The following is a 7,990-nucleotide window of genomic DNA, read 5'->3' as shown; positions in this document are numbered from 1 at the left end:
CAGTCAGTTTTGCTGATAATAGCAAAGGTCGTACTGTGGGATATGGCAAGTACAAAATTGGAAGGATCATCATAGAAGATATTGCTATAGTTGAAGGACTTCAACATAATCTCCTGAGTGTCAGTCAATTCTGTGACAAAGGATATTATGTTCATTTTGAAAAGGAGATATGTATCATTAAACATATCAAGGATAAGCGTCCTTCACTATGTGGCATAAGGAAAGGCAATATATTCGTAGCTGATTTATCTTCAGGACCAGGAAACGAAGTTCACTGTTTCTACGCCAAAGCGTCTGCTGAAGATAGTTGGTTATGGCATAAGAAGCTCTCACATCTCAACTTCAAAACCATGAACTCTCTAGTCAAGAGAGATCTAGTGAGAGGGTTGCCTTCCCCGGAATTCTCAACTGATGATCTTTGTGAAGCTTGTCAGAAAGGAAAAGCGAAGAGAGCATCTCACAAAGGCAAAACCATCAATACCATTACAGATCCACTTCATTTGTTGCATATGGATCTGTTTGGCCCTGTAAATGTTGCATCCATTGATGGAAGAAAATATGCCTTGGTTATTGTGGATGACTTCTCGAAATTTACTTGGGTTTACTTCCTGGCTTCTAAGGATGAAACCCCGTTGACAGTGATTGATCATATAAAGTTAGTTGAATTGGATAAAGGTGTGCCAGTCAAAGCTGTAAGGTCAGACAATGGCACAGAGTTCAAGAATCAAACTCTAATTAACTTTTACTCTGAAAAGGGAATTAGAAGGCAGTATTCAGCACCAAGGACTCCTCAGCAGAATGGAGTCGTCGAAAGAAAGAATCGTACACTGATCGAAGCTGCAAGGACTATGATTGCTGAAGCAAAGCTTCCACTGTACTTTTGGGCTGAAGCTGTGTCTACTGCCTGCTACACCCAGAATAGAACTTTGATCAATAAGGATCATATGAAAACTCCATTTCATCTGTATAACAACAAGAAACCTTATGTCAAACATCTTCATGTCTTTGGAGCCAAGTGTTATGTTCTCAAGGATGGAGAAGAGAACTTGAACAAGTTTGAACCAAAGGCATCTGAAGCAATTTTTGTTGGTTATACTAACAATGCTTATAGAGTTTTTGTAATTGATACTCTGTCAGTGAAAGTTAGTGTCAATGTTACATTTGATGACACTAAACTTCCATGTATACAATCTGCTGATCCATCTGAATCTCTGAAGTTTGATAACTATCCAGATTCAGATTCAGATGATGATGTGCCACCTGAGGTTGCAACAGGTGATGACAACAATGATGATGATCCAGGCAATGGTGGAGGAAATGGCAATAATGCTGGAGATTCCACTGATGCTAGTGGTGGATCATCAAGTCAACCTGGCAACAACTCAGGGGGAGCTGGTGGATCATCAAGTCAACCTGGCAACAACTCAGGGGGAGCTGGTGGATCATCAAGTCAACCTGGCAACAACTCAGGGGGAGCTAGTGGATCAACTAGTCATACACATCAGCCTAATGATAATACTGCTGAATCATCAAGGACACAACTTCCAAGGGAAAGGATTTGGAGCAGAGATCATCCCTTTGATCTGATTATTGGTGATCCTGATGTTGGTGTAAGGACTAGAAGTGCTACGACAAATGAATGTCTATTCTCTGGTTTTCTATCACAATTAGAACCAAAGAAAGTTGATGAAGCACTTGCTGATCCTGATTGGGTTCTTGCCATGCAAGAAGAACTCAATCAATTTGAGAGACAAGAAGTCTGGGCCCTGGTTCCAAGACCAAAAGGAAAGTCTACAATTGGATCTAGATGGGTCTTCCGTAACAAGTTAGATGGTGATGGCATTGTTGTAAGAAACAAAGCCAGACTGGTTGCAAAAGGTTATTCTCAGGAAGAAGGAATTGATTACGATGAAACCTATGCTCCAGTTGCTCGTCTTGAAGCCATCAGAATATTTCTTGCATTTGCTGCACATTCCAACTTCAAGGTTTATCAGATGGATGTGAAAAGTGCATTTCTGAATGGAAAGCTAGAAGAAGAAGTATATCTGGAACAGCCCCCTGGCTTTGAAAATCCAGAGTTTGCTGATTTTGTGTACTTCTTATTCAAAGCTGTCTATGGGCTTAAGCAGTCACCAAGGACTTGGTATGACACCCTCTCTGAATTTTTAATTGAAAATAAATTTACTAGAGGTGTCATAGACAAAACTCTCTTTTACAAATTGCATGATAATGATATGATATTTGTTCAAATATATGTTGATGATATTATATTCGGTTCTACTAACGATAACTTGTGCAAGAAGTTTGCTAAGTTAATGCAGAGTAATTATGAAATGAGTATGATGGGTGAACTATCCTACTTCCTTGGTCTTCAAGTAAGCCAAAAGGAAGATGGTATATTCATTTGCCAGTCAAAGTATGTCAGAGATCTTCTAAGGAAGTACAATCTAGAAGACTCTTCTCCGGCAAAGACACCCATGGCCACTGCCACAAAGCTTGACCAGGATAAATCTGGTAAGAAAGTTGATATTACAAGCTATCGAGGTATGATTGGCTCATTACTTTATCTTACTGCAAGTAGACCAGATATCATGTTTGCAACATGTTTATGTGCTAGGTTTCAGGCTGATCCTAAAGAATCACATCTTATAGCCGTCAAAAGAATCTTTAGATATCTTAAGGGTACACCTGGTTTAGGTATTTGGTACCCTAAGAATACTGGTTTTGACTTAACCGGCTATACAGATTCTGATTATGCTGGTTGCAGGATTGATAGAAAGAGTACGTCTGGAAGCTGTCAATTTCTAGGACGTCGATTGGTTTCCTGGTACAGCAAGAAGCAACACTCAGTGTCCACTTCTACTGCTGAAGCTGAGTACATTGCTGCTGGCAGTTGCTGTGCTCAGATTCTCTGGATCAGGAATCAATTAAATGATTATGGTATTTCTGTCGACAAAATTCCTATATTTTGTGACAACACCAGTGCCATAGCCATTTCAAACAATCCAGTGCAACACTCCAGAACCAAGCACATAGATATCAGGTATCATTTCATTCGAGAACATGTCATGACTGGTACTGTGGTATTACATTTCATACCCACAGCTGATCAGATTGCAGACATCTTCACTAAACCACTTGATGAATCCACTTTCTCTAAGTTGGTTTGTGAATTAGGGATGTTAAATATGCCATGATTCTCTTTGTATATATTATATATTTGTTCTATATATTATTATATATTTTTGTGAATTTTCTGTGTAATTATATGTATTTTATTAGATTTTATATAATTATTTGTACATTATCTGATAATTTTCTAAGTAATTATGCATGTTCATATATGTTCTGTTAATTTTCTAAGTGCTGCATACTCCCCTGTATTATTGTTCAAGCATTTAGATAATTATTTGTGTCTATTTTGTATTTTTCAAAATTAATTAAACATAAATATTAGTTTTTAAGTTAATTCATTTTAATGAATTAAAATTAAATTCATAAATATTTATATTTAATTAAAGTTGAATTTTACAAATTATATGTGTAATATATTATATATTATTTGTATTAAATTTTTGATTTTATGTGTAAAAGGTTTTATTTCAAAAGATAATCAAAAATCATTTTATTTATATAATTTCCGTTTTTATTTTTAATTTTCTCGGTATGACAATCTAAAAGATTGTCATACTGAGTTTGTATACTGGTATTAGTTTTTGCGGTATGACAATAGAAGTTTGTCATACAAGCTTCGGTTCAACTCGGCATGACAATCAATATGATTGTCATACCGAGATTTTCCACCAACCCCGTTCAAAACCTCGGTATGACAATCCATTATATTGTCATACCGAAGTCTAAACCCGTATGACATTCTTATCTATTGTCATACTAAGCACTTCAACCGCCTTTTAAATTCTCGGAATGACATATCCTTATATTGTCATACTGACATCTTCATCTTCTCCGATACACACACAGTCACATATACACGCACGTTTTCGTTTGTTTTTCAAGTTTTCTCTTCAAAAACTTGCTGGTTACTTGATTTCAAGCATTATTTGCTTGCTGGTTACGTTGTTTTTCAAGTTTTAAGTCGAATTGCTGCCGGATTTTTGAATTTTTGAAACCCACTTCGACCGATTCATTGAGTTCGACCGAGTTGCCCGTTTCTGACCGAGTTCGACCGAGTTTGTGCCGATTCCGTGACCCTGTGACCGTGCACTATCGGTATTGATCGATTTATACTTGATTGGATTCGACTGAGTTTGAAACCCTAGGCTTGAATTCGATTTTCGGGGGTTTTTGATAAAAATAAGGGCTTGTTTGGCTAATTGAAGGATTTTAGGTCTTTGTGGAACTTAATTGGGCCATTTTCAATTTAATTAATTTTTAATTCGAGTTTAATCAATTAATTCGAATTATTAATTAATTTGTTAATTGTTAATTAATTATTAATTGAAATTTGCGAGATATTTGAGAATTAACCTTTTATTTGAAAAATTCTCGCTTAATTCAATTCTTAATTATAAAAATGGCTGGCCAATTTGTGATCGGGGAGACAAACTACAATGGGTACTTGGACCCTGATATCAGTTTAGTGAGATTCCGACCGTGGGTGAGATTCCTGAATAGTCAAAGTTTAGTCAGCACGGCGATCACCGCTCATGCTGATTTACAGATTCGACCACTCCAAGACTTTTACTCCTCTGCCATCAACACTACTTTGCTGGAAAGCTTCAGAGTCTCGGGAAATATTGGTGCTGGACGAAGTATCACTATATCTGTGGATGATGTAAATAGGATTCTTGGATTTCCACGCGACAACTTTGCTGAGATTCCTACAGATGCTGAGATTATCCAGTTCTTTCAGACCATTCACTATCAAGGAGAGATTCATCTACCGAGAATGCTGAAAGGGAATCTTAAACCTGAGTGGGATTTGTTCTTCGACACGCTGGCAAAAGTCTTTTCACCTACCACTCGAAGCAACTACAACATCATATCTTCGCTTCTTCAGATCATTGGCTTCTGTATTGTTTACAATCGACGAATCAACTTTGGCAAGTTGCTTCTTCAGTCGATTTTAAAGAAGTTGGGACCACTCAGCAGCCGATCAGTTGCACAGAATCCCAAAGTGGTGTGCTTTTTCCCTCGGTTCTTAATGCTCTTTCTGAATGATAAGATGACAGACGCGGAGAAGAACTCTTATTTCAATTCTCCAATTGCACCAACTCTCCGTGTCTGTACCAAACTGATGAAATCTCTGACCAACAAGAGAAAGCATGAAAATATACCCCTGGTCGTAACTCCATACTTGTTGGAACAGTTCAATGCTCAACAACAACTGCATCAGTTTCAAGTGGCTCAGGAACAGCAACAACCTCAACTACAACCAGAACACCAACAACCTGAACCCCACCAATCACCACATCAATCTCCACATCAGTCACCACACCAATCACCACATCATTCCCCTCTACATCAAACACACACAGTTGAAGACGAACGTCAGGAATACAACTTCTTCGAAACCCAACCGTCTTCATCTGAACCACTACCGCAACAACAACACACCCACTTTTACCCACAAACACAATCAACCTCACAACCACTACCTGCTGACTCTACCTCAAATCCAGAGTTGCAGTCCTTTCGAAAGGACCTACAGGTAGCTCAGGTACTTTCTGACTTCTCTTCTAACTTTAATATTGATATGTCAGATTATGTTTGTGACCTTGATTTTGTTTTCCAGCCTACCAGCAATGAACCTGACAACACACAGGTTCATAACCTAGCTGAAGATTCTCTTCAACAAATATTCGTTTCTCCAAACACATCAACCAACACTTCAATGCAACCTGTTCGTAAAGTTGCGAGGAAACGGAGTTCGAGTAGTTTATTGAGTCAACCCGCAGCTCTGTCTTCCATAAAGAAGCCAAGGTTGGAAGCCCTGGAGACATCTGCAGCCTCATCCTTGCCTTCCCAAAAAGGCTTGGACTTGGAACAGGCAATGAAACAGTCTCTGGACTCATTCTCTCAACAGAATGATGCCATTGAAGTTGACCGTCCTGCCACGGTACCCTGTACAGAGTCAAGCACTGCGCTAGCACTCACGCTAGTGCAAGACCAAACAGATACACAGGTTACTATGTTTACTGATTGCACAGATTTTCAAAATCCAATTAATATGTATGAAAACTTTACTGATCACACTTTACTTTATGATCAGGAGGAACTTGGCAGCATGCAAGTAAACCTGCCCTCGCAGGCATTCGGAGGACAATTTGTTCCTCCACTACCTTTGAACCCATCTCAGGGGACATTGGTAGTTTACACAGGTACAGCTGGAAGAGTGAATACTATGAGTGAAGAAAGGCAAACACTGAGCGATACACATGCACGTGAGGCTAGTGAAACAGCTTTGAGTGTACGTAAGGTGAGTGCACACACTGACCCAGCTCTGTTTGAGGAACAAATGTCTAAGCTTAGAGCTGAATTAGCCCGAATGATTGCTGAAAATGAGAGGCTAAAGGGTGCACAATTGGTGACCCTAGAGAAGAAAGCTGATGAAAGGCCATCCAGTTCTTCCAGGGATGAGCTTAAAGGAGAAATTCAAGAGTTGACTGTCGAGATGAGATCTAATCATGCACTGTATATGTCAAAATTCGATGATATCGACGGGAAACTGGATCAACTCCTCAGGAACTCAAAGTCAGATGCTGATACCTCCAGAGAGGATCCCTCAACTAAGCGGGAGAATAGAAGAGATAGAGGAGGAGATGGAGACAAAGGTGACAGGGGCAATAGTTCGAATCAAAGTAACAAAGGGAATACTTCTGAATCTGCTCCTGACAATTCTGGAAAGTCTAAGGGCAAAGAGCCGGCACATCAATCTGAGAATGTCTTTGATTCTGATAACTATGATGATTTTCCACAAGACATGGATGATGATGACGTCTTCGATGCTACCTACCGTCAAGCAGAGGAAGAAGGCAAATTTGAGGAGAGCTATCTGTTTCAGGATGAAGAACCTGTTGACCCTGAACATGAAGAGAATGTCCGGAAGTTTAAAGCTGAGAATGAAGCTAGGAAGCGTAAGCTTCGTGATTACCAGAAACTTCTAGAGGACAAGTTGATAACTGAAGAGCAAATCAAGATAGAGAAGCAGAAAATCTATGATGCTGCGTGCAAGCAGAAGAATCTTGATATAAAAAGGAAAGTTGGAAAAAGCTGGGACATAGCAAAGAGGATTTTCAATGGACCTCAAAGGGAGTCTTTCAATGACAGAAAGTTTTTATCTCTGATCTACGATCTTCGAGAGGTAAACCCTGACGAGGATATCTTTATGCATGCCCTCGCTTTAGAAATTGATTATTTGACTGTGGGAGTCAATAACTTGCTAGAACAGTGGGAGCTGATTGTATATACACGGAGAAATGGTTCATTTAGATTATCTGTTGAATTTCTTAAATCATTCTCTGTGTCTGAGCTTTGGGTACTTCGCAATAAGGTAAAGCGATGCTCCAACCTGAATGAACTTCTTCGTGACAAGCTGTTGGACTGTGCTGTCTTCAATAGTCCACAAGTTGTCAAAAATCCATACAGTATAAAGTTCATTCACAAGGAGCTCTTATGCACTGTCAATCTAAATGAGGAGGCTTTACCTAAGTATCCTGCTAAGCGACTGGCTCTAGCATCCACTCTACTTCGAACCAAGGGCTTCGCTTCTAAAGCTAAGTCTGATGCTGATGATGTGATTCTTGCCTACTGCACCCGAAGGAATATTTCTCAATACTTCCGGAGGATGAAGAATGTTACAAAGGCTCAGCCATCGGACTTCCAAGAAGACCCTATAGAGATGGAAGTGTTACATCAACTGGCTCTGGCAAGGGAACGTAAGAAGCGTGGTGAGTCCACTACATCAGAAGTGCCATCCAGAGAAGAACCGTCAACTCCTGTCCTTCACAGTTCAGATATCGAAGAAGGA

Source organism: Daucus carota, chromosome 2 (assembly GCF_001625215.2).
Source record: "Daucus carota subsp. sativus chromosome 2, DH1 v3.0, whole genome shotgun sequence".
NCBI classification, from domain to species: domain Eukaryota; kingdom Viridiplantae; phylum Streptophyta; class Magnoliopsida; order Apiales; family Apiaceae; genus Daucus; species Daucus carota.
Note: the sequence above shows the minus strand (reverse complement) of the source record.